The 27,482-nt window shown below is 39.9% G+C and overlaps 1 protein-coding gene and 3 pseudogenes across 2 annotated transcripts in view; 3 read left to right on the top strand and 1 right to left on the bottom strand.

The window, feature by feature from the left end:
• MMP26 (matrix metallopeptidase 26) overlaps positions 1-27,482 on the top strand; it is a 368,531-nt gene that overhangs the window by 3,108 nt on the left and 337,941 nt on the right. The gene's annotated exons all lie outside the window — the stretch shown is intronic.
• Positions 1,884-2,854, top strand: LOC100426459 (olfactory receptor OR51C1-like; annotated as a pseudogene).
• LOC100428275 (olfactory receptor OR51C1-like) lies at positions 10,876-11,825 on the top strand (annotated as a pseudogene).
• On the bottom strand, positions 14,728-22,889 carry LOC716943 (keratin, type II cytoskeletal 8 pseudogene; annotated as a pseudogene).

Genomic DNA, 27,482 nt, shown 5'->3' with positions numbered 1-27,482 from the left:
ATGAATTTAACTTATAATTTGAGGGGGCCACATATCAGAAATCACACATATGTGGAAATATTAAGTGCTGGGGTTTATCACTATTTTCAGAAGCAGTTCATTCATTTATTCAACAGATACTTTTAGATGCTGTTGCGCTAGCCATTTTTTCTGGCTCTAAGATCATAGGTCTGAGGAAAAATGGTCCTTGTATTTTCCTGGGAGTCATTTTTACCTTAGTGGCCATGCCTCCTCAATTTCGTTAGAGGATGCTTCTTCTGGTCTTTTCTTTAAATACTGCTGTTCCCCAGCACTCTGTCCTCAGACTTCATTTCCTTTAGGTTTATTACCCTACGATATTTGTCACTGATCCTGTGACTTCAACCATAGACATTAGTTTCACAACTCTCAAGCTCCATTATCAGGGCACGAGTCATTTTCCCTAGGATGTGGAAGTTGGTTCATGTCTCGATTCTTGTATGTAAAGTCGCAGGTGAAAAAGTGAAGCTTATCTTCTAACTGAGATCCAAGTGTTGACTCAAAAATCCATATATTTTGTTTTGTCTTGCATTGCCTCTCAATTCAGAATTTCCAGCATATATATATATATATTTTAGTGAGAACTCAAAGAGACTTCCTGTATTGAACATTTTTCCTTCTTCTCAAATACCTAGAGAAATGCCCTCTTGAACGCACTTTCTGTAACCAATTATTCTTACTGATGTCTAAGTTCCTGTCTATTCATTCAGGGGATTGCAATGAAGATAACCAAGTTAACTTACACTCAAATATTTTCTTTCTCAGAGTCATGTACAGACCTTCTTAAAGTAGCAAGTCTGATTCTAATGCACACACTAACACTGTAGGTATTTAATTTTTTTTGAGTAAATACATGCATGAGTGAGTGAAAGGGGAACATAGATATGTTAAAAACCAAACATTCTTTCTGTAGATAAAAAACAGTGTCAGAAAACTTAAGACAAAAAGCAATATACAGAAACTTTTTCAATCCTACAGATTTATGGATCTAGGTGAGCAAACACTTAGATCTCCAGAGAAAACCTCTTTCCCCCAGCCAATCTATTCTCAATACCCTTTTGCAGAAATGGAAAATCAAGAAACTTGCTCAGGTAAATACTCCAGTTATTATCCATGACTTTCCAATGAGTTCCTTTGTTCTTGTTAAGGTTATTTAAGCCATCTTTTTTTTCAGGCAGAATTTCATTTGAACATAATCAACTTCTCAATTATTACCTGTATAAACAAACCTTTTTTCTATTATCACCCACTGTGGTCCATTTAGATTTAATTGTTTCTTTCCTGGTACTTAGTTTTATGTATTTGTTTTTTCACTCAGCAGCTGTTGTGTATTTATTTGATCAGGAGTATTTTACTAGAAAATGTTTAATATTATCTTGTCATCTTACTTTCATTGGGTCACATGGACTTATAAACTTTAATGCACCTTAGGGTTTTTGCCTCAGAAACTGAGAAGTGAAGAAAAGCAGGGTGAATTTCCTGTTGTGCTTCTTATGGTTGCCCAGAAATATCCTGTCTGCCCATGTACATACAGTCATAGAACTGAAAATATTTTCTATTATTGAATCTAATTTCCTGTTTTATATATGTATATATAAATATCCTGAAGCCTAGATGGAGTATAATGGGAATCTTGCTAAAAACCAGGTTTCGTTACACAGTTTAGTGTCTGTGTCCTCTCCTAGTTCATTCAAGAACACATCTAAGAAAACAGTAAGTGGCTATGCATTTTCAATGAAGAATAGGATGTGGTTCTCTAGTGATCGTAAATTGTATGGTGTATAGAAGAGAGTGAAAATACTTTTCTTCTCCATTATTACAGGACGTGGTTCTTTTCCTCGAAGACATCTGCTTCTTCACTCATCATGCCATCCTTCAACCAGAGCATTTTCCACTCTGCAGTCTTCTTCCTTACTGGCATCCCTGGCCTTGAAACCCCTCAGACCTGTACCTCCATCCCATTCTGTTGTCTCTATGTCATTGTTATCTCTGGAAATGGCATGATCCTGTTTGTCATCATCACTGAGTCGAGCCTCCATGAACCCATGTACTATTTTCTCTCCATGCTATCCTTCATGGACCTAGATCTGTGTCTTTCTACATTGATCACCATGCTGGGTATTTTCTGGTTCAATGCTCGAGAAATCAGTTTTGATGCCTGCATTGGCCAAATGGCTTCACATTCATGGAGTCCTCAGTACTTTTGGCAATGGCCTTTGACCGCTTCATTGCCATCTGTAACCCACTGAGATATGCCACAATCTTAACCAATTCATGGATTATTAAAGTGGGCTTTGCAATTGTTTTTGGGGGGACAACAGCTCTAGTGCCTCTACTCCTGCTCCTTAAATGCCTCTCCTTCTGCCATAGTCATGTGCTCCACCATTCCTACTGCTTCCACCCTGATGTGATGAAGCTCTCATGCACAGACACATCGATCAACAGTGCGTTTGGCCTGGCCATTGTTATCTCTACTGCTGGCTTGGACTCCGTCTTGATCCTCCTCTCCTATGCTCTGATCATCCACTCTGTGCTCTGAATTGCCTCCCCAGAGGAGCGGAAAAAGGCTTTTGGTACCTGTGTCTCTCACATCAGTGCAGTTACCATCTTCTACATCCCCATGATCAGTTTGTCACTAGTGCACAGATTTGGAAAGCATGCCCCTCCTCTTGTGCACACGCTCATTGACAATGTTTATCTGCTTATCCCTCCTGTAATGAATCCCATAATCTACAGTGTAAAGACAAAGCAAATTCGCAAGACTGTGCTCAAAGTATTTCTCTCTAAGCTAATTTAGGGAAGTTTGAGTGTACTCCTTCTTTACCAAGACTTCCCTGACCCATGTTTGAGCATTCAGTACTGTGAGTTACTGTTGTTTATTGAAAAAGCTGGTTTCAACATGCTTTCTCTCTATTCTGATGATCCATTAACTTACTGTTTACACAGTTCTAAATGGTGGGTTATTTGAGGGCAGAGATTATGCCGGTACATCTGATCCTGTCATGAATACTGAACCTAGCACAGTATAGGACCACAGTTAAAACATGTCTGAAAGCATGCACAAGTAAAGTCAAACTTGGAGTTTAGGCAGTCTCACCACCTCTAGAGTATGTAGCTATGCAAGGTAGGTCTCACATAACATAGATCAGTAGGCAAAGTCTAGTCTAGGTTTTAGTAATTCTTACAGTTTATTTGTAATGATTCATTATTCCACCAGACAGATTGTAAATGGCTGAAGAATATGAATAAGAACAATAAGCAAGAAGTATGAATAAAAGGACTACTTTCCTAATTCTTAAAAGAGTATTTGAGGTCACTTTGGTAAATGCATTTGTATTTTAATAGTAAAAGATCTGGGGGTCCATTGTTTAAATATATGTCTAAAGAAGAAAAATGGGCAAGGATGTAAAGATATATTGTGATGTTCAACACATCATTCATTATACATTGCAATGAAAATGTGGAAACTGCTTAAACAATTACTTTAGGGTATTGACTAAATAAAATATAAAATACAATGCAACAAGTTAAATACCAATACAAATATAAATTACATTTTGTTAAAAAAAGATAGGTTAGTATACAAAGTACTTACTATTGTGTATATATTTCATGTGAATATGTGTACATGTATATTAAAAAGTATAAATAAACATATCCCAAACATTAAAACAGCTTATATTTGATAGCTGGATATTGTTTTGTTGACATATTCTTTATACTTTCCTGCATTTTATAAATGTTCAATAATGAGGGTTTCTTTCTCTTTTTAGATAATGAAGTAATTTCCACTTAACACCTTTCCACAAAACAAAACTTTTTTAGTTCTTCATCTTCCATAAGTTCTTCATTCCAATGGGTCTTCACAGATCTGGCCTCATACAACACACTGAATACACTCATTAGATGACATCCACTTTCTACTTGCATCTATCTGTTTTCTCAATGTGGTCCAGCATCTGTGCATCCAAACCACTTGACACTTGTTTTTAAGGTGCAGATTCCTCAATTCTGCTCCAGAACTACTTAAACAGAAGTGCTTGAGATGGAGCCCACAAATTTGCACTTTAACAAGACATTTATGGAATATCATGTATGACAGAGTAACAGTTTTCTGGGGTCTATCCACTTTGCTGAATTATGTATATTCCTGAAAAACACCAGGAATATATTGCCTTTCAGTCTTGGATTATTTTGCTCTCTCTGACTGAAATACCCACCTCCTTCTTTTCCTGATTGTTCCATTTATTATTCTTTCAGGTGCTGTTAATAAATCTTTGTCTTATAGTTAGTCAGATTTCTCTTCCCCTACTGACCTGAAGCTTTTTGAAAATGGGCATTGGACTTTGGGGATTGATGTATCTTGCACAGATACAAGCACTGTGCTTTATTAATAATAGCTACTTAATGCACACTTATTGAATTAAATTTATTTTTATATAACTTCACATATATACTTACATATTTTGAGCATCTTCATTTTGGCAAACACTGTGTAAGGGAGGTACTAGGGATAAAACAGTGAACAGGGAAGGCACAAGCTTCATTCTTAAGGTGTTTAAATCTGACTAAACATATCTAAATTAAAACAATATTTTAATGAGTTGTTACTTACAAACTGTGTACAAAACATTATACCATATACTAAGAGTAGTCATAGATGGCGGTCTCTCTTTCTCCCAGTAGGAGCCTGAACCAGTGGAAAAACAAGCAGCTTAGGAAATACTTGACTTGATAAGAAAAATATAGCTCCTAGAAATTTACTGTTTAATAGGGAAAATATAATATGCATTCATTTCTAAGCAATACAAGCACAAACATAAATTATTTAAATTTCATATGGATAGGAAAAGTTTTGAAAAGTAATTTTGAAGTTGGGGCAACCACATTTTTGGGTGCATCTTAAAATAAATGTACTAAGAATGTTACTGTGAAAGCAACGATTTTGATTCATGCTTTAATAATGTAATTTATGAGGTGTCAATTACAGATAATCTTGCATAGTATAGTTATATGTACCTTAATAAAATCCACTTTGAAGTATATTTATTTTCTCTCTTGTAATACTTTATATTTTTTCTTATTTCTAAGTTATTTTTCTTTCAGTATTAAAGCTTATACTTCTTATTTTTCCCCGCTATCTATGTTATACTCTAAATTCAACAACATCCGATACTACGGTCTATACATTTTGCTTTGCTTTTATTTATAGTCCATCTGAAAAAATGGTTGTTTAAAACTGTCAGAACTAATGCTGAAAATAGTAGTCTGGTTAATCTGAGGTAGACTTGGAAAGAGTGGGCGATGGGGTATTGAGGTTCTGTTTGAGAATGTCTTCTAAATTGACATTTCTGTAAACTGATATATCAGAGTTTACAAGGAAAATGTGATATCTGTACCATTCAGGTTGATATTGAAACCAAGCAGAGAGCTGCAATATATTAGGGATTCTCAAATTAGGTGCCCAACTTCCTCAGCTGCTTCATGTGGAGCTGTAAAAATGACGAGTTAACGGGTGCAGCTCACCAAGATGACAGTTGTATACATATGTAACAAACCTGCACGTTGTGCACAGGTACCCTAGAACTTAAAATATAATAAAAATAACAGTAAAATAAATAAATAACAAGAATAAAATGAGTTTTTCTAGGGAAGAGAAAAGATTAAGTTCCATGCTGAGTAATTTGTATTATGTTATTTAGACTCAAATGACTTAGGATGCCTAAAAGATCTTCATGCCTAACATAGATCCTGTCTCCCTATTTAGCTTCATCTCTCCACTACACTGGCACCGGGAGTTCCAAGCGAGCTGAGTCTGCTATTAGTCACCTTCTGTTCTTCCTACGCTCTGTGCTCCATGTCTCCTGACAGACCTGGTTCTGAGTTTCCTGCAGCATAAACACAACTCTTCTGTGCTGTCATCATAAATATCCCTTATTGTAATCACCGAGTTTTATGTCTGTTTCCACAAGGGGTTCCCTCCAAGGAGCTCTGGAGGGAAAAGACTCTGTTTTATTCTCTGTATTACCAGTATGAAGTCCTAGAATATGAAAGATACTTCAAATGTTCCATGAAAGAATAAATGAAGATTTTTTGGGGGGATGGAGTGAAGCACAAGCAGAGGGGTTTCTAAAAATATACAAAATTCACCTAAATAATATAGGAGGAAGATAAGTTTATCAGTTGGGTGTGGGAGTGGTGTGAAGATGAGGGGCGATCTTGTGGGGTTTTTTTGGAGGGTGTGGTTACTCACAAATTTACTTTTAAGAAAATTTTACATATACATAAGATCAAAGACCTGTAACAGCAGTCCCTTCATGGAAACTATAAAAGTACATGAAGTAGAAGGAGAAGGAAGCCATGAAGTAGAATGAACCCTTGGGAAGCTTCAGACTTGGGGGGATGCAGAAATCTTCACCAGGAGCTTATTAAGAGCTTTCAGGCATCCTGAGATATGGCTTCTTATATATGCTACCTATTTCCGGGTAGAACACATCCCCAGCTCCTCAGGCCCCTTTATGGAGAACAGTGTGGGAAAGAACATATCCTTATACTTTGTAAGTAAAACTGCTGCATTCAGGAAAAACATTAGACTTTACATGCCTGGTTTCTTTTAAGAATGAGGGAGACTTTATTAACTGCAGAAAGCTCTCGTGGGTGCCTAAGGAAAATTGTGGAAATCTATTTTCTGATATCTGTATTTTCTAGGAACATTCTATTCTGACTGAGGAGGTTTGATTGGTCTATGAGCCATTTGTTTTGCTGCTTAGAGCAGGCTGTTAATGTGTCCATGCAATTTTAAGTCTCCTGGTTAGTTGTGTCACATTTTATAACTGCCACTCAAAGTCCTGAGGTCAACAGCCACTACCACCATCACACACTGCCCCTGCCATTCTTATCCTCATCCTCATGTTCATTTACCAATATCAAGTGACTTCCACGTCCTGCACACTGGTCAACATATTATGTTTTACAATGTTATCTCATTTAATCCTTTTAATCCTTATGAAGTAGTGCCAATGGTGAACTACCAGTTTCACATTAGTGAAATCTGATGTAAAGTGCTTATTTGGAAAACTCTGGCTAGCTCTAGATGGCAGAGACGAAATTTGAACCTAGGTTTGTATGATTGTATAACAATATCACTTACTCTGTAATCAGAGAAAAGAGATAAGTCAAGGTAGCCCAGGACAGAACTTGCAACACATTCTTACAATGGGTCTGGAGTGTTATCTTGATATAATAGGAAGAGAACTACTGTCAACAAATGGGAGGGCACATAAAAGTTAACCCTCCAATACTAGGACAGAGTCTTCCATCAGTAAAACCCCAAACCTCTTTCTCTCTCTCTGTCTCTCTCTCTCTCACACACACACACACATACATTACTCAGTTTGTGAGAACACTGGAGAGCTCTGTGCGATTCTTCCAGAAGCCACATATATAATTTTAGGCAACACAGCATGTTTTAAATAGACAAAATTGAATGTGTTGAAGTCCTGAGATACGTTCAGAATCTTAGTTAACAACTCTTGGATTGAATTTACATCAACATGTATATATTGTATGCCCACACTTCTCAAAATATATTTCAAGGTATTGGGAATATAATGATGAAAAAACAATGATCTACCTTCCAGTAACTTAATTTTGTTAGAGAGGCAATTTTCAAATAACCCATGATCATACAATGGAATAAACACTATTCTAGATGCATAAATAGAAAATAATATAACTCCAGAGGAAGAAGTAAGTTCTTCTGACTTAGAATAGGTGATGTCACCAAATGCTTCCTGAAATAAATTCATGTTTAATTTACACATGGTTCAGTGGATCAAATAATGGATCTAAAAATTTTTGTCTTATTCAAAAAAGAGAGAACTACATGAATTAAGCGAGCACATTAGTGTGAAAGAACTTGCTATATTTGGTGGTTTGGTGAAGTAAGGAAAAGCCCAGGTAGAGTATATAAAAAGATTTCTGAGGGTAGGAAGAAAGGTCACTGATAAAACTAGAAGATAAATATGGTCAATCAAGAGACTTTTCAGAAGTTGAACCTATAAAGATTTGGAGACTGGATAGTCTTGACAGGTGGGGTTAGTAGGATTCTAAAAGGGCCCTAAAGATTTTTGTCCATCCTGGCGTACTTGTTTTGAGCAATACCCATGCCTTGGGTGTGTGACTAGGGCCTGTGAATGTGATGGGATATCACTCCCATGATTACATTACATTATATGGCAAAAGGGTTTAACAGATGTAACTAAGGTCCCTGATTACTTGACTTTGAGTTAATTAAAAGTAAGATTATCCTGCTAGGGCTTACCTAATCATAGAAGTCTTTAAAAGAGACAAGAATCTCGAAGGAGGCTCTCCTGCTGGATTTGAAGACCTAAGATGTCATGTTGTGAGAAGAACACATGACTGGGACTGAGAGTAGCCTCTAGAAGCTAAAAGCCCAGCAAGAAATTGGAGACCTCAACCATATACCAAAAGGAACTAAATTCCTACAGCAATCTGAGTGAGGATTTTAAGGACCCTCCTCTCCAATTAAGAACATGGTACTGGCTGGAACTTTAATTTCAATCTTGTGAGATCCTGAGTAGTGCATCTAGTTTTGCTGTGCTCAGACATCTGACTTACAGAACTGTGAGGTAATATACGTGTTTTGTTTAAAGCCGCTGAATTTTTACTAATTTCTTATGCAGTTATAGACAACTAATGCAACAAAGTATGCTTTGGTCAAAAACAGAACCAGATTTCAAATATAGGTATGAACCATGAGGTACAGAAATGAGGATAGGCAAATCATTTTATGAGTTGTTGGTGTAGAAAAAGAGATACACATAGCAGGGATGCAGGCTAAGAAGAACGAAGAATGTTGTTCATCTGCATGTTCATATAGATTGTATGAATAGCACAAATCTCTTACCCTTTTGAAGTGAAGATGATAATTCCATACTTGAGCTCTCGTTCTTGTTGCCCAGGCTGGAGTGTAATGGCGCGATCTCAGCTCACTGCAATCTCCGCCTCCCAGGTTCAAGCGATTCTCCTGCCTCAGCCTCCTGAGTAGCTGGGGTTGCAGGTATGCGCCACCACGCCTGGCCAATGTTTTGTATTTTTAGTAGAGATGGGATTTCACCATGTTGGCCAGGCTGCTCTCGAACTCTTGACCTCAGGTGATCCACCTGCCTTGGCCTCCCAAAGTGCTGGGATTACAGGCATGAGCCACCATACCTGGCCTTCTCTTATCTCTTACACACTACCTTTTGGTACACTGTATTTCACACTTTAGTGGCATTTCTAAAATATCTGAAACTCCATCGCCTTTGAATATGCTTAGAATTTCTTTCATGATGATTTTCACTTATCAGCCTCTGCTCAACAATTCTTTACTTACTCAGAGAAGCTGTTTGACTCCATCCCCTCCAACTATCTAATATATATACCTCTGTATTTTAAATACAGTCTTATCATTTGTTTACACATTTGTTTTCTGAACTATCCTATTATTTCCTAACGATCCTCAGGGCAGGTGCAATACTTCACTTGGCTCTGTATGTCGACAGTCTGGATTGCAGCTTGCGCTCAGTAATGTTTGATGTTAAACTAAACTAACATCCAAGATAGATTGAGACTAGGTAATGGGGGTTGTCTGGAAAGCAGTAAGTGCACTTCTTTTTAACCTGAAAAGATGAAGAAAGGATGAGAAAAACATAGTTGTAGAGGAATTAACCAGTGGATATTACCTAAATTAGACAGAATATTTCCTTTTTTTTTTTTTGTTTTCAGCTACCAGATAAAGAGAAAAGTAGATAAGTGAGGGTGGGGATTGGGGATAGATGTTGGAAAACAATGTGTGTATACATTTTTAACTTTAATTTTTCTCTTTAATGATAATAACTAACATTTGGTAAGTTTTTACCATAGTGAGATGCTCTGCTCAGATTTTCACATACATTAATTTAATCTTTACAACAGTCCTGTGGATATGCACACCATAGTTACTTTAGAGATGGAGAAAATGAGGCACATACAGTTTAGTAACTCATCATGTGGTAACCCAGCTGGTAAATGTCAGAGTAATTTAACCTAGTTAAAATTTATAACACGCAGCTGTAAGAAACGTCGACTTGGGATGCAGGATAAAAATTCATAACATCAAACTATCCATAATACTTTCATATTGGAGGCCCCATATACTCTAATTATGGTTTATACATAAGTATATGTTTTTATTTCTAACTCACACTTGTTATGTGGTATGAAAATTTCTTAGGTACAGTTTAAGTTTTGATATCTCAAATAGACTGTATGCTTATCCAGGGTATTATCAACTGTAGATAGCAGGGGATCAACAAATGTTGGCTATTTGTTGGATGTATTGGATCTGATTCTGATTGAAAGAAAATAGCAGGAGATAAAGAGAGGATTTTTTGGATGGGCCTCTAAAAGCTAGTGTAATTCAGTTATGTATCAGACTCACTGCATATATTGCTTACTATTTGTCTAAAATATCACACAACTCTTTGAACACACTTCAACAAATATTTGCTGACTACTTACCACTTGAAGTCACTCATCAGACATGTGAACTTAAATAAGAAGGAATGCTGCTCTCTTTGTTTTTGTGCAAATTCTGTATCCTCAGGGAACCATTCATTTCCTGTTTTCTGCTCCTTTGTTTGATGTGGACTTCATTTGTTGTCATTAATCAATCTTTATGAGTTTTCTATATAATGTAGACATCATCTTTTATAAATGTTTACTTGGTGAAATAATTTCCGATTAAATGCATAATAAATAAATACAGTTTATCATTTCCAGACACAGCTGAAGATTCTGCCGTTTGAATTCAATATGTCAACTTTGCAGAATATCACTTCCACTTCCATCATTTTCCTGCTCACTGGTGTTCCTGGGCTGGAAGCCTTCCACACCTGGATCTCCATTTCCTTCTGCTTCCTCTATGTAACTGCCCTCTCAGGAAACAACCTGATCCTCTTTGCCATCATCACTCAGCCCAGCCTCCACGAACCCATGTACTATTTCCTCCTCATGCTGTCCACCACTGACCTCGGCCTGTCCATATCCACTCTGGTCACTATGCTGGGTATATTCTGGTTCAATGTGAGGGAAATCAGCTTTAATACCTGCTTGTCCCAGATGTTCTTTATTCAACTCTTCACTGTCATGGAATCCTCAGTGCTGTTGGCCATGGCTTTTGATCATTTTGTGGCCATTACTAATCCTCTTAGATATACTTCTGTCTTAACTGATCTTAAAATAGCACAGATTGGAGTAGCAATTATCACCAGGTTGACAATAACACTGATCCCTATGGTGTTGCTTCTTAACAGACTGTCCTACTGACGCAGCCACGTGCTCCACCACTCCTATTGTTTCACCCTGATGTGATGAAGCTCTCATGCACAGACACCAGAATCAACAGTGCAGTTGGGATGACTGCCCTGATTACCACTGCTGGGGTGGATTCTGTCTTTATTGTCCTTTCTTATATTTTGATCATTAAGACTGTTCTTAGCATTGCTTCCCCGGAAGAAAGGAAGAAAGCCTTCAGCACATGTATCTCCCATATTGGGGCTGTTGCTGTATTTTACATTCCATTGATCAGTCTGTCCTTTGTTCACAGGTTTGGGAAGCAGACCCCACCCTACGTGCATACTTTGATTGCCAGTGCCTACCTACTAATCTCTCCTGTAATGAACCCCATCATCTATAGTGTGAAGACCAAACAGATATGCCAGACTGTGCTAAAAGTTCTCCATTCTAGCATGGCAAAGAACTAGATGAACGTTTCAATTTTTTCTATTCTTTGTCACTTTATAGATGAGTAAAATGCCATTTAAAGAGGTTAATATGTTTAGACTCATGCTTGTATTTAAAGTTTCCCAAAATACAACTTAGTTTGAAGTAAGAAGACTGTGAACTCAGAGAGCTTAATATGAGCTGAAGATTCTCAAGGATACCATTCTTTTCCTTTGATAGTCATGATGATAATAAGAACATTTCTATATTTGAGATGAATCATTTTCAAAGGCTTTGTTAACCAACGGCCCATCTTAGTTTGCAAATGTGGTATTATTTTGTTTTAAAAAAATGGAAAAAGAGAAAGTGTCTACTTATTATTTAAACTTCTCCTTTAAAGAGATAAATAACATCACCCTGCTCTCAAATGGGAATAAAAAGTGCGTTAACAATTTCAAATTACTGAATCTTATAAATGAAATTTACCATAGACAACTTGCTGTGTCCATGGTTACTTAATTGTTCCAAATATTTTTACTTTCCTTTGCCTCTGGCCTCATTGACCTCCACATTTAACAGCTAGTATAATAAATAAATATTTTATTGCATTGTCAGTAACCTAACTGTATTTGGTCAAATATTCATACTTTCTCCCAGCTCTTCAGGGAAGATGTCGAGTATAAGCATTCTGTGAAATACAACTATGCTTAATTCAGCTCCAATCTGTATAGTTTCTTCAGAAGTCGTAATGTCATGCTTATTGCTAAACAGGCATGTTCCTGCTTTTGGGAAATACCATCTTCAAATAAATTAATTTTCTTTAAGGCTTCAAGATTAACAAGAAGCAAATACAGAAATATTTTAATCTGTTGGGATTTATAATGCTATGCTTGGACCTTATCCTCAAGGAAAGTTGAAATGGATATGCTATTAAGGGTCTAGACTGAAAAATAGAAGTCACACCAGTGACTAACACAGGAAGCATTTAGTACAAAGAACTGGATAAACAGATATTAGAGGACTGAAAGGGAAAAAAAGGGAACACGGGAATAATTCAGGGATAATAACTATAGGAAGTTTCCTCTACTCGTATGGCTTTGGGAACAAAGAGAGGAGTCTGGGCTTATTAAAAACTATAATTTTGATGGAGAGTTTCCCCAAGAGCTTATATTCTGACCTATAATGGGAGGGTGCTGCTCTTTTGGTTCTGGTACCTTAGGAGCTCAAAGGATGGAGAACATGAGGCCAAGAGCCAACTTTGCAGGAAAGAGGACTTCCCCACTACAGCTCATACCTCAGGAACACCAGAGAAAGACCTCTTGTGAAGTTGGGACTCAGGTCCCTGAACACAGCCCACTGATAGTTGGTTCTATTTCTTTTGAGGGACATGATTAGAATATTCCTGGAAGTGTGGGAAAAAAATAAACTAGAAACTGGAACCAATGCATCTGGGCAAAGAACTATTGCTGTGATAGCACTGATAGGTATAATAAGCAAACATGATAGAGATATTTGTCCCTACAGCAGCTTCCAGTGTCCTAGCCTCCCCCAATTAATGGAACATAGCAGGGAACCAAACGATGATTCTGATTGATGAGTTGCAGCCTTCTTATCAAAAGCAGAGTCTATAGAGTGGTGGATTTGGAGTTGAGAAAGCCAACAGCCACCACAATGGAGTAAGGTGCTTGTAACAGAAGCTCAATATGGTCATGATAGAGGACTGCTGTTAATAACATCAGTAACTAACAACTACAACCAGCCAAATGCTTTAGCAGTTCACCAAGTACCATTACATACAATCTTCCGAAAGGATGCTAGTTGACAATTTTGGGGTATTTCTTGGGGATGTTTTCTCTCCTTTCTACCAAATATCTATTTCTCCTAGGACATGCCCCTCTCTCCTCTGCTACTTCAGGTCTCCTGTGCAATGGCCAGCAATAGAGTTTCAGATTGTGTCTGTGTCAACATCTGTTTTGGAGCTTACTGGCTGTTCAGGAACTCTTTGTCTTATCTTTCCAATTGCTCTCATGTCTGTTCAAGAATGGATTTTTTTCCAAAGACAGAGAATATAGCATATCTATTTTTAGCTGATATATTTTGACTGGAAACTTGTGCTCATTATTTTCACTGTCCTCTTAATCTCCAGTTCTATTGTCCATTATTTTGTGCTCTTCTTCATGCTTCAGACCAAAATGGACTGCATCATCAGGTTCTCTTGTGAGCTGACTTGGGGTTGGGTTCACAAAATGAAAGGCACCAGAATGAGAATGTAGAGTTGGAGGAGACATTCTGCTTTGACAATGTTTCGTCCTCCCGCTTTGGCCCCTGGAATTGTAATGGTTTCTCACTATCACCAGTCTCCAGGCATCTCAGCATCTCTTGTGATACGGTTTGGATCTCTGTCCCCAACCAAACCTTGTGTTGAAATGTAATCCCCAATGGGTTACATCTTCCTCTTGCTTCAACCATGTGAAGTGCCTTGTTCTCACTTTGCCTTCTGCCATGACTGAAAGCTTCCTGAGGCCTCCCCAGAAGCAGAAATTGCTATGCTTCTTGCATAGTCTGCAAAACTGTAGCCAGTTAAACCTCTTTTCTTTATAAGTTACCCAGTCTCAGGTATTTATTTATAGCAGTGTGAGAATGGACTAACACACTTTGTTTGTTTCCTAAGCCATGTCCATTATTCTATAATTAGTTTTTTCACTGACATCTCTCACTTTAAATTATTCTGAATGAATTTTATTTCCTGCTGTTTTTGTGACTGATACATATCTCTTTAAAGAGCAAAGGAATGACTCCTTGATCTTAATAGGTCTACTTTTACTTAACCTTAAGTACTTTTTAGTTTGAAATGCATTTAATAGACGCTAATTGTTTTTTCATCACCTAAGGCATTAAGTAATTACTTTTTTTTTTTTTTGTCAGAGCTAGCTGAGGTTTTATTTAGGACAGGAAAAAAAAAGCAATTGAATTGTTTTGTAGCTGGAGGCATGGACAAGGGGGGTCCTTAGGCATTAAACTCCCTGCTGTGGGCTGAGGGCTAGGGCTGAGCCTCAGGGGTGCTCCTGTTCCCTGTGCTACCCTGCACAGCGGCCTCTCTCCCGGGCTCTCGGGCAGCCGCAGGAGGGGCAGGCTGGGAGGGGCTGCCACAGCTGTTCGCTTCGGCAGGACGTCAGAGGACTCGGACACCAGCTTCCCTTCGCGGGTCTCGATCTTCTTCACGACCAGGGCTCTGGTGGAGCTGCTGTGGCTGAAGGAGCTGGAGCCTGAGGCAGAGCCAAAGCTGGAGGCCAGGTCGTAGCTGAGGCCAGGGCTTGTGAGGCCCCCATAGGCTGAGCTCAGACCACCTGCACAGGGGCTCGTGGTCTTACTATGGATACTCATGTTCTGCATCCCAGACTCCAGCCGGCTCTCCTCGCCTTCCAGCAGCTTCCTGTAGGTGGCGATCTCGATATCCAGGGCCAGTTTGACGTTCATCAGCTCCTGGTACCCACGCAACTGTCAAGCCATGTTCTGCTTGGCCCGCTGCTGGGCGGCCTCCAGCTCCGACACCTCGGCGTTGGCATCCTTAATGGCCAGCTCCCCACTCTGCTCCGCATCTGCGATGGCGGCCTCCAGGGAAGCCCTCTGGCCTTTGAGGCCGTCAATTTCAGCCTGGAGTAGGCTGATGTTCCGGTTCATCTTGGAGATCTCAGTCTTTGTGCGCTGCAGGTCTTCCGGTGCTTCCTAGCCAGTGTTTGCAGCTCCTTATACTTGATCTGGTGCATGCTCTCAGCCTCAGCCCGGCTGTGGTTGGCGATCTCCTTGTACTGTGCCTTGGCCTCAGCGATGATGCTGTCCATGTCCAGGGAGCAGCTATTGTCCATGGAGAGCACCACAGAGGTGTCTGAGATCTGGGACTGCAGCTCCCGGATCTCCTTTTCTTTTCTTTTTTTTTTTTTTTAATTTATTTATTATTATTATACTTTAAGTTGTAGGGTACATGAGCATAACGTGCAGGTTTGTTACATATGTATACTTGTGCCATGTTGGTGTGCTGCACCCATCAACTCGTCATTTACATCAGGTATAACTCCCAGTGCAATCCCTCCCCCTTCCCCCCTCCCCATGATAGGCCCTGGTGTGTGATGTTCCCCTTCCTGAGTCCAGGTGATCTCATTGTTCAGTTCCCACCTATGAGTGAGAACATGTGGTGTTTGGTTTTCTGTTCTTGTGATAGTTTGCTAAGAATGATGGTTTCCAGCTGCATCCATGTCCCTACAAAGGACACAAACTCATCCTTTTTGATGGCTGCATAGTATTCCATGGTGTATATGTGCCACATTTTCTTAATCCAATCTGTCACTGATGGACATTTGGGTTGATTCCAAGTCTTTGCTATTGTGAATAGTGCTGCAATAAACATACGTGTGCATGTGTCTTTATAGCAGCATAATTTATAATCCTTTGGGTATATACCCAGTAATGGGATGGCTGGGTCATATGGTACATCTAGTTCTAGATCCTTGAGGAATCGCCATACTGTTTTCCATAATGGTTGAACTAGTTTACAATCCCACCAACAGTGTAAAAGTGTTCCTATTTCTCCACATCCTCTCCAGCACCTGTTGTTTCCTGACTTTTTAATGATCGCCATTCTAACTGATGTGAGATGGTATCTCATTGTGGTTTTGATTTGCATTTCTCTGATGGCCAGTGATGATGAGCATTTTTTCATGTGCCTGTTGGCTGTATGAATGTCTTCTTTTGAGAAATGTCTGTTCATATCCTTTGCCCACTTTTGGATGGGGTTGTTTGTTTTTTTCTTGTCAATTTGTTTGAGTTCTTTGTAGGTTCTGGATATCAGCCCTTTGTCAGATGAGTAGATTGCAAAAATTTTCTCCCATTCTGTAGGTTGCCTGTTCACTCTGATGGTAGTTTCTTTTGCTGTGCAGAAGCTCTTTAGTTTAATGAGATCCCATTTGTCAATTTTGGCTTTTGCTGCCGTTGCTTTTGGTGTTTTAGACATGAAGTCTTTGCCCATGCCTATGTCCTGAATGGTACTACCTAGGTTTTCCTCTAGGATTTTTATGGTATTAGGTCTAACATTTAAGTCTCTAATCCATCTTGAATTAATTTTCGTATAAGGAGTAAGGAAAGGATCCAGTTTCAGCTTTCTACTTATGGCTAGCCAATTTTCCCAGCACCATTTATTAAATAGGGAATCCTTTCCCCATTTCTTGTTTCTCTCAGCTTTGTCAAAGATCAGATGGCTGTAGATGTGTGGTGTTATTTCTGAGGACTCTGTTCTGTTCCATTGGTCTATATCTCTGTTTTGGTACCAGTACCATGCTGTTTTGGTTACTGTAGCCTTGTAGTATAGTTTGAAGTCAGGTAGCGTGATGCCTCCAGCTTTGTTCTTTTGACTTAGGATTGTCTTGGAGATGCAGGCTCTTTTTTCGTTCCATATGAACTTTAAAGCAGTTTTTTCCAATTCTGTGAAGAAACTCATTGGTAGCTTGATGGGGATGGCATTGAATCTATAAATAACCTTGGGCAGTATGGCCATTTTCACGATATTGATTCTTCCTATCCATGAGCATGGTATGTTCTTCCATTTGTTTGTGTCCTCTTTGATTTCACTGAGCAGTGGTTTGTAGTTCTCCTTGAAGAGGTCCTTTACATCCCTTGTAAGTTGGATTCCTAGGTATTTTATTCTCTTTGAAGCAATTGTGAATGGAAGTTCATTCATGATTTGGCTCTCTGTTTGTCTGTTACTGGTGTATAAGAATGCTTGTGATTTTTGCACATTAATTTTGTATCCTGAGACTTTGCTGAAGTTGCTTATCAGCTTAAGGAGATTTTGGGCTGAGAAAATGGGGTTTTCTAAATATACAATCATGTCATCTGCAAACAGGGACAATTTGACTTCTTCTTTTCCTAACTGAATACCCTTGATTTCTTTCTCTTGCCTGATTGCCCTAGCCAGAACTTCCAACACTATGTTGAATAGGAGTGGTGAGAGAGGGTGTCCCTGTCTTGTGCCAGTTTTCAAAGGGAATTTTTCCAGTTTTTGCCCATTCAGTATGATATTGGCTGTGGGTTTGTCATAAATAGCTCTTATTATTTTGAGGTACGTTCCATCAATCCCGAATTTATTGAGCGTTTTTAGCATGAAGGGCTGTTGAATTTTGTCAAAAGCCTTTTCTGCATCTATTGAGATAATCATGTGGTTCTTGTCTTTGGTTCTGTTTATATGCTGGATTATGTTTATTGATTTGCGAATGTTGAACCAGCCTTGCATCCCAGGGATGAAGCCCACTTGATCATGGTGGATAAGCTTTTTGATGTGTTGCTGAATCCAGTTTGCCAGTATTTTATTGAGGATTTTTGCATCGATGTTCATCAGGGATATTGGTCTAAAATTCTCTTTTTTTGTTGTGTCTCTGCCAGGCTTTGTTATCAGGATGATGTTGGCCTCATAAAATGAGTTAGGGAGGATTCCCTCTTTTTCTATTGATTGGAATAGTTTCAGAAGGAATGGTACCAACTCCTCCTTGTACCTCTGGTAGAATTCAGCTGTGAATCCATCTGGTCCTGGACTTTTTTTGGTTGGTAGGCTATTAATTATTGCCTCAATTTCAGAGCCTGCTATTGGTCTATTCAGGGATTCAACTTCTTCCTGGTTTAGTCTTGGAAGAGTGTAAGTGTCCAGGAAATTATCCATTTCTTCTAGATTTTTTTTTTTTTTTTTTTTTTTTTTTTGAGACGGAGTGTCGCTCTGCCACCCGGGCTGGAGTGCAGTGGCCGAGATCTGGCTCACTGCAAGCTCCGCCTCCCGGGTTCACGGCATTCTCCTGCCTCAGCCTCCCGAGTAGCTGGGACTACAGGCGCCGCCACCTCGCCCGGCTAGTTTTTTTTTTTGTATTTTTTGGTAGAGATGGGGTTTCACCGTGTTAGCCAGGATGGTCTCGATCTCCTGACCTCGTGATCCGCCCGTCTCGGCCTCCCAAAGTGCTGGGATTACAGGCTTGAGCCACCGCGCCCGGCCCCTCTTCTAGATTTTCCAGTTTATTTGCGTAGAGGTGTTTATAGTATTCTCTGATGGTAGTTTGTATTTCTGTGGGGTCGGTGGTGATATCCCCTTTATCATTTTTTATTGCGTCGATTTGATTCTTCTCTCTTTTCTTCTTTATTAGTCCTGCTACTGGTCTGTCAATTTTGTTGATCTTTTCAAAAAACCAACTCCTGGATTCATTGATTTTTTGGAGGGTTTTTTGTGTCTCTATCTCCTTCAGTTCTGCTCTGATCTTAGTTATTTCTTGCCTTCTGCTAGCTTTCGAATGTGTTTGCTCTTGCTTCTCTAGTTCTTTTAATTGCGATGTTAGATTGTCAATTTTAGATCTTTCCTGCTTTCTCTTGTGGGCATGTAGTGCTATAAATTTCCCTCTACACACTGCTTTAAATGTGTCCCAGAGATTCTGGTATGTTGTATCTTTGTTCTCATTGGTTTCAAAGAACATCTTTATTTCTGCCTTCATTTCGTTATGTACCCAGTAGTCATTCAGGAGCAGGTTGTTCAGTTTCCATGTAGTTGAGCGGTTTTGATTGAGTTTGTTAGTCCTGAGTTCTAGTTTGATTGCACTGTGGTCTGAGAGACAGTTTGTTATAATTTCTGTTCTTGTACATTTGCTGAGGAGTGCTTTACTTCCAATTACGTGGTCGATTTTGGAGTAAGTACGATGTGGTGCTGAGAAGAATGTATATTCTGTTGATTTGGGGTGGAGAGTTCTATAGATGTCTATTAGGTCTGCTTGCTGCAGAGATGAGTTCAATTCCTGGATATCCTTGTTAACTTTCTGTCTCGTTGATCTGTCTAATGTTGACAGTGGAGTGTTGAAGTCTCCCATTATTATTGTATGGGAGTCTAAGTCTCTTTGTAAGTCTCTAAGGACTTGCTTGATGAATCTGGGTGCTCCTGTATTGGGTGCATATATATTTAGGATAGTTAGCTCTTCCTGTTGAATTGATCCCTTTACCATTATGTAATGGCCTTCTTTGTCTCTTTTGATCTTTGATGGTTTAAAGTCTGTTTTATCAGAGACTAGGATTGCAACCCCTGCTTTTTTTTGTTCTCCATTTGCTTGGTAAATCTTCCTCCATCCCTTTATTTTGAGCCTATGTATGTCTCTGTGTGTGAGATGGGTCTCCTGAATACAGCAGACTGATGGGTCTTGACTCTTTATCCAGTTTGCCAGTCTGTGTCTTTTAATTGGAGCATTTAGTCCATTTACATTTAAGGTTAAGATTGTTATGTGTGAACTTGATCCTGCCATTATGATATTAACTGGTTATTTTGCTCGTTAGTTGATGCAGTTTCTTCCTAGCCTCGATGGACTTTACATTTTGGCATGTTTTTGCAATGGCTGGTACCGGTTGTTCCTTTCCATGTTGAGTGCTTCCTTCAGGGTCTCTTGTAAGGCAGGCTTAGTGGTGACAAAATCTCTAAGCATTTGCTTATCTGTAAAGGATTTTATTTCTCCTTCACTTATGAAACTTAGTTTGGCTGGATATGAAATTCTGGGTTTAAAATTCTTATCTTTAAGAATGTTGAATATTGGCCCCCACTCTCTTCTGGCTTGTAGAGTTTCTGCCGAGAGATCTGCTGTTAGTCTGATGGGCTTCCCTTTGTGGGTAACCCAACCTTTCTCTCTGGCTGCCCTTAAGATTTTTTCCTTCATTTCAACTTTGGTGAATCTGGCAATTATGTGTCTTGGAGTTGCTCTTCTCGAGGAGTATCTTTGTGGCGTTCTCTGTATTTCCTGGATTTGAATGTTGGCCTGCCCTACTAGGTTGGGGAAGTTCTCCTAGATGATATCCTGAAGAGTGTTTTCCAACTTGGTTCCATTTTCCCCCTCACTTTCAGGCACCCCAATCAGATGTAGATTTGGTCTTTTTACATAATCCCATACTTCTTGCAGGCTTTGTTCATTTCTTTTTCTTCTTTTTTCTTTTGGTTTCTCTTCTCGCTTCATTTCATTCATTTGATCCTCAATCGCTGATACTCTTTCTTCCAGTTGATCGAGTCGGTTACTGAAGCTTGTGCATTTGCCACGTATTTCTCGTGTCATGGTTTTCATCTCTTTCATTTCATTTAGGACCTTCTCTGCATTAATTACTCTAGCCATCAATTCTTCCACTTTTTTTTTCAAGATTTTTAGTTTCTTTGTGCTGGGTACGTAATTCCTCCTTTAGCTCTGAGAAATTTGATGGACTGAAGCCTTCTTCTCTCATCTCGTCAAAGTCATTCTCCGTCCAGCTTTGATCCGTTGCTGGCGATGAGCTGTGTTCGTTTGCCGGGGGAGATGTGCTCTTATTTTTTGAATTTCCAGCTTTTCTGCCCTCCTTTTTCCCCATCTTTGTGGTTTTATCTGCCTCTGGTCTTTGACGATGGTGATGTACTGATGGGGTTTTGGTGTAGGTGTCCTTCCTGTTTGATAGTTTTCCTTCTAACAGTCAGGACCCTCAGCTGTAGGTCTGTTGGAGATTGCTTGAGGTCCACTCCAGACTCTGTTTGCCTGGGTATCAGCAGCAGAGGCTGCAGAAGATAGAATATTTCTGAACAGTGAGTGTACCTGTCTGATTCTTGCTTTGGAAGCTCCCACTCAGGGGTGTACTCCACCCTGTGAGGTGTGGGGTGTCAGACTGCCCCTAGTGGGGGATGTCTCCCAGTTAGGCTACTCAGGGGTCAGGGACCCACTTAAGCAGGCAGTCTGTCCCTTTTCAGATCTCAACCTCCCTGTTAGGAGATCCACTGCTCTCTTCAAAGCTGTCAGACAGAGTCGCTTGTGTCTGCAGAGGTTTCTGTTGCGTTTGTTATTGTTTACTGTGCCCTGTCCCCAGAGGTGGAGTCTACAGAGATACGCAGGTTTCCTTGAGCTGCTGTGAGCTCCACCCAGTCGAGCTTCCCAGCAGCTTTGTTTACCTACTTATGCCTCAGCAATGGTGGGCGCCCCTCCCCCAGCCTCGCTGCTGCCTTGCCGCGAGATCACAGACTGCTGTGCTAGCAATGAGGGAGGCTCCCTGGGTGTGGGACCCTCCCGGCCAGGTGTGGGATATGATCTCCTGGTGTGCCTCTTTGCTTAAAGCGCAGTATTGGGGTGGGAGTTACCCGATTTTCCAGGTGTTGTGTGTCTCAGTTCCCCTGGCTAGGAAAAGGGATTCCCTTCCCCCTTGCGCTTCCCAGGTGAGGCAATGCCTCGCCCTGCTTCAGCTCTCGCTGGTCGGGCTGCAGCAGCTGACCAGCACCGATCGTCCGGCACTCCCCAGTGAGATGAACCCAGTACCTCAGTTGAAAACTCAGAAATCACCGGTCTTCTGTGTTGCTCGCGCTGGGAGTTGGAGACTGGAGCTGTTCCTATTTGGCCATCTTCCCGGATCTCCTTTTCATACAGCTGCCTGAGGAAGCCGATCTCGTCAGTCAGCCCTTCCAGGTGAGTCTCCAGCAGGAGGCTCTACTTGGTCTCCAGCATCTTGTTCTGCTGCTTCAGGAACTGTACCTTGTCGATGAAGGAGGCAAATTGACTGTTGAGGGTCTTGATCTGCTCCTACTCCTGGGTGGGCACAGCCTGGATGTTGGGGTCTACCTCCAGGTTAAGGAGGCTCAGCAGGCTCTGGTTGACCGTGTCAGTTGTGATGCCTCCCATGCCACTGGTCCCACCATAGCCTCTGCTCAGGCTACCCCAGAAGTTGCTGGTACCACTGGGGAGAAGCTCGAGGAGCTGATGCAGGCAACGGGCCCACTCATGTAGAAGTGGCTGCTGAAGGCCTCGGGGGCCAGAGGTGGACACCTCGTAGGACTTCTGGGTCACCCTGATGGACATAGTGGAGGCAGGAGTGGAGGCAGGCAGGCTGAACCAGGAGGATAGGCCTTTGATCTGGGTCTTATTACCATAAGCCTTGCTTTTGCCAGCATTTAAAACCCCAGGAAAAGCAGGATTTTCTCTATACTCTTCAGGACCTGAAACCAGAAATGGAAGGTGGGGTGGACTTGTGGCCTCCTGGTTAGATGACTTGTAGGGATCTGAACACACAGCATTGTACGTTTCCTCTGGCCTAAATAGCATAGACAGCTAAAGTTTCGGACTAAGAGGAGAGAGGCTTCAGTTCTGCAGTAGTATTGTTCTTTTGACTTTAGTTTACATTAAAAACATAAGGTTAAAGGAACCGATTTACTGTTTACCTTGTGAAATGCAAGGATTAGAAATTTGCCGTTCTAATGGTTTGGAAGCAAAAATTATACCCCAATATTTTGGAGAATATAAAATCTAAAGATAAGTTCTCCATGATTCCTACACAAAAATCCCAGAAAGGGATATGAGGTGGTAGGAGAAACTTTCTGTATAAATGAATCCAATAGAACAACTTCATTGATTGCTATAATACAATGTTAAAATTGAATTTTTCCTCCCTAGTTATGGCTGAGGCAGAAAAATCACAACTACTAAATTCCAAAGTGAGCTGTCAGACTATCAAGGAAGACAGGTTAGGTGACAAAGAGAATATGCAATTCACTGAAGAATTAAAGAAATTGTTATAGACTGATGTAGTTTGGATCTGTGTTCCTGCCTAAATCTCATGTTGAATTTTAATCCCTATTGTTGGAGGGGGGCCTGGTGGAAGGTGATTGGATCACAGGGACAGTTTTTCATGGCTTAACACCATCCCTCTTGGTGCTGTTTTTGCATGGTGATTTCTCATGAGATCTGGTTGTTCAGAAGTATGTGGTACCTCCCCCTTGCTCCTTCTTCAGTCATGTGAATTATTGCTCCCTTTTGGCTTCTTCCATGATTGTAAGTTTCCTGAGGCCTCTCCAGCACCATGCTTCCTGTAGAACCTGCAGAGCCGTGACATAATTAAACCTCTTTTCTATATAAATTACCCAGTCTCAGGTATTTATAGCAGTGCGAGAACTGACTAATATATAGACACAAAGATAACAGCCTAAAAAGTGAAATTTAAGACTGTTTTGTTTCCTGCTAATCTGCATGCCCAAAGAGGAAATAGAGAAACATGTATATAACAGAATTCTTGGCATCTTAAAATTGCAAATGTCTTTTTACACACCCTAATGGTGGGCTAGCTTAGTATCTTAAGCAAGAGGCAAATGGTGTCTTTGCAAGAACTGCCAGCTTTTGTTGTCAGAGCCTTGTTTGCTGAGAACTTCTTTTCTTTTTCTTTCTCTGATGTCAGAAAATTGTGATATAGAGGTAGTATGGACATAGTATCTTATGACACAGGAGGTGCTGTTAAATGGGGGTTCTCATCATAAGACTTGTGAAGAGGACCACTTTAGAGAAAACTGTGTTAAGATCTTATTCACTGTCTCATCAGGTGGTTGGGCAGAGATATAATGACTCCCTTCAGAGAGATCTGAGGTAGTGAGTGCACTGACTCCCTCTGAGACAGCTGAAAATCAGAAAAAGGGAGACTTTCTGTGGTGGTAGAGTAGAAAGAATTGCTGTTTCATATATAGGGTCCATACTACTCTCACAAATCTGCTTGTGCAAGACTGCCTGAGTGTGTCCTGTGGACCAGAAGTACACTGTGTGCATTTGAGAGAGCCTGTAAAAAGGTCCTCTTAGATGATGTCCAGTAGGGCTGTCTGGAGGCACAGTAAAGCCTCAACAGAAGAGAACTGGGGGTAACCTCTGGGCTGCGGAAAGAAATAGAGCACATTCACCAGATCAAAGCAACCTCTGGTGAGAAACCAGTAGTGTTTGTTGGGAGACTTGGATGAACTCATATAAGAAGTCCAAGAGAAAGTCCCCAAAACCACTAAGCCTAGCAAATATGAAAACATCTTATGACAATATCGAATAAATAAGAATTTTACTAGGTCAGGCATGGTGTCTCACGCCTGTAATCCCAGCACTTTGGGAGACTGAGGCGAGTGGATCACTTGAGGTCCAGCCTGGACAACATGGTGAAACTCAGGGTCTACTAAAAATATTTCAAAATTAGCCAGGTGTGGTGGCACGTGCCTGTAGTACCAGCTAATTGAAGACTGAGGCACGAGAATCACTTGAATCCAGGAGGCAGAGGTTGAAATGAGCCGAGATCGCGCGACCGCACTCCAGCCTGGGAGACAAGAGCGCAACTTTGTTAAAAAGAAAAAAAAAATTTACCATTGGTTTTATTTTCTTTTAGCTTTGACCTTGACAGTGTTAAAATAATAGCTAGAAATATATGAGTGTGTGAAAGAGAAGAGAAGCCAATGAAGCCTCTCTCTAGATGTCCTGAGGACTACCTATAGCCAGCTTTAGCTCAGATAGCAGAGAGGAGTATTATTTTTGAATGAAGATGCAAGTGTCGATTAATTTATTTCTAAATGGAAAGTGTGTTTCATAACTTTAAGTAGGACTTTTTGGCCCAGGGTGGTGCTTCACGCTTGTAATCCCAGCACTTTGGGAGGCTGAGGTGGGAGGATCGCTTCAGGCCAGGAGTTTGAGACCAGCCTAAGCAGAATACTGAGATCCTATCTCTACAAAAAAGTTAAAAAATTAGCCAGGCACAGTAGGGCCTACACCTATAGCCCTAGCTACTCAGGAGGCTGAGGCAGGAGGTTCAGGATTGCTTGAGGCCAGGAATTTGAGGTTGCAGTGAACTATGATCATGCCATTGCACTCCATCCTGGGTGAAGACAGAGACCCTGTCTCTAAAACAAAACAAAACCAAAAACAAAAATCCATAAAAATCAAGTAAGACTTTCTATTTTTTATGATAAGCAAAAAACTTTTATTGCTTGTCAACATTTTTATACAGGGGTAAGAAAAAATGTTTTCCACTGAGTAGCTATAAAGGGAGTGAGGGATAAAAAACAAATAAGAAAATAAAAACCAAAACAAAAACTCCATTTGCTTTAAAGATAACCTCCCATGCATACTGTTTGTTCATCAACTTTAGTTACATTATAAAAGACAATCAGTATCACTTCTTACTTTCAATCAGATCATTTAGAAGGAGATATTGCTCACTAGGCATCACATGGTCTGTTTAATAGCATTTGCTAAAATGTTTGCTTACAGTCATCAAACATTTATAAATAGCAAATATAAAGATTTTATTATTTAAAAAGAAATTTTTATGGCCAGATTTGAAAAAAAATCTGTATTTTTTTAAATGTTTGGTTTAGTACAAGGTACATGACAATCCTAATAAAAAAAATACTTGGCTGGGCATGGTGGCTCACGCCTGTAATCCCAGCACTTTGGAAGGCCGAGTTGAGGTCAGTAGTTCAAGACCAGCCTGGTCAACATGGTGAAAATCCGTCTCTAATAAAAATACAAAAATCAGTCAGGCATGATGGCGGATGCCTGTAATCCCAGCTTCTTGGAGGCTGAGGCAAGAGAATTGCTTGAACCCTGGAGGTGGAGATTGCAGTGAGCCAAGATTATGCCACTGCACTCCATCCTGGGCAACAGAGCAAGACTCTGTCTCAAAACAAAAAACAACAAACAAACAAACAAAAAACCTGTCTATTCAGGGTTAGTAGTAATTAAGAAGTCATAGAACAAAATAATGAGCTGTCATTATCCAACTATTAAATTAGAAAATATTGAAGTAAAAATGTCACAATACTGCTGAGCGTAGGTGAGCAGAATACACTCATGATCAGCTGTTGGGAGTATAAACTGGTACAGTTCTCCTGAAAAGGAAAAGTTTAAAAACGAGGTATGTATTAGGAAAAAATTATTATCTTTTAAAATTCAGTAATTGTAATTAAAATGATATATTCAAGGAAAAATAAGATATGAAAAAATTATTAATAAAGATGCTAGTCACAATTGGATTTTCACATGACATTAACAGTTGGAAAGGACCTGGGTAATTTAACATAGGGAAATCGTTCCTTGTTAAACATATTATAATCCAAGAATAAATTAAAACTTACACATGTTAATCCTCTCTTCAGAATGAAGGCATGATTTCCATAGCTTTCCAGAGTATTGGGTACTGACTGCTTACGGCTGAGTCCCTCTCTAGAAATTGCCCTTGGACCAGTGGAGTTGCCACACCCAAGTTTATTAAGGGTCTTATCCAGTGACTGGTCAATACTGGTCAATACAGAGTACAGAGGCCTTGTCCCCCTTGCCTAGACAACTCTGAAGGGCCATTTCAGCTCTAGAGTGCCCATGGGACTTGTGGCCTCTGTTATAAGTGTGACACAGTTCAGATCCCCTTTTGCCCAATCGGGCCTCCCTTACTTCTATTATGGATGCTATTTCAGAAAGGACACTTTAATAAGTTTTCTGCGTACAAATCTCTATCTCACAATTTTGTTTCTGATAAATATGATCAAGGCAAAATATTGCCTTTTGTCCCCTCTTAATAGTCTTCCCCTTTTTTTCTTAGGAGGTGCTTGCTAGAGGTAAACACTATCTCAAAGTGGTGAGCAACATTCCTTTTAAAGTCTTTAAATTTTTCTTGAATATATACACATGCACATACACATACACACACACAGAGCACATGGAATTGTTTAGAAATTTTAAAATCAAGTAAATGCATTCTATTTACATATTCAATATTCAATGTGCATTTTGCCTTATTAACTAAATCTATTTTGAGATCATATATGTTGATGTATATAATATTTATATAATTATATATGGTTTAAAAAACTTGTGTGTAGCATTTTATGTTAAAAACATACTACA

Source organism: Macaca mulatta, chromosome 14 (assembly GCF_049350105.2).
Source record: "Macaca mulatta isolate MMU2019108-1 chromosome 14, T2T-MMU8v2.0, whole genome shotgun sequence".
Lineage (NCBI taxonomy): Eukaryota > Metazoa > Chordata > Mammalia > Primates > Cercopithecidae > Macaca > Macaca mulatta.
The sequence above is the reverse complement of the archived record's forward strand: the minus strand, read 5'-3'. Positions and strand labels throughout refer to the sequence as shown.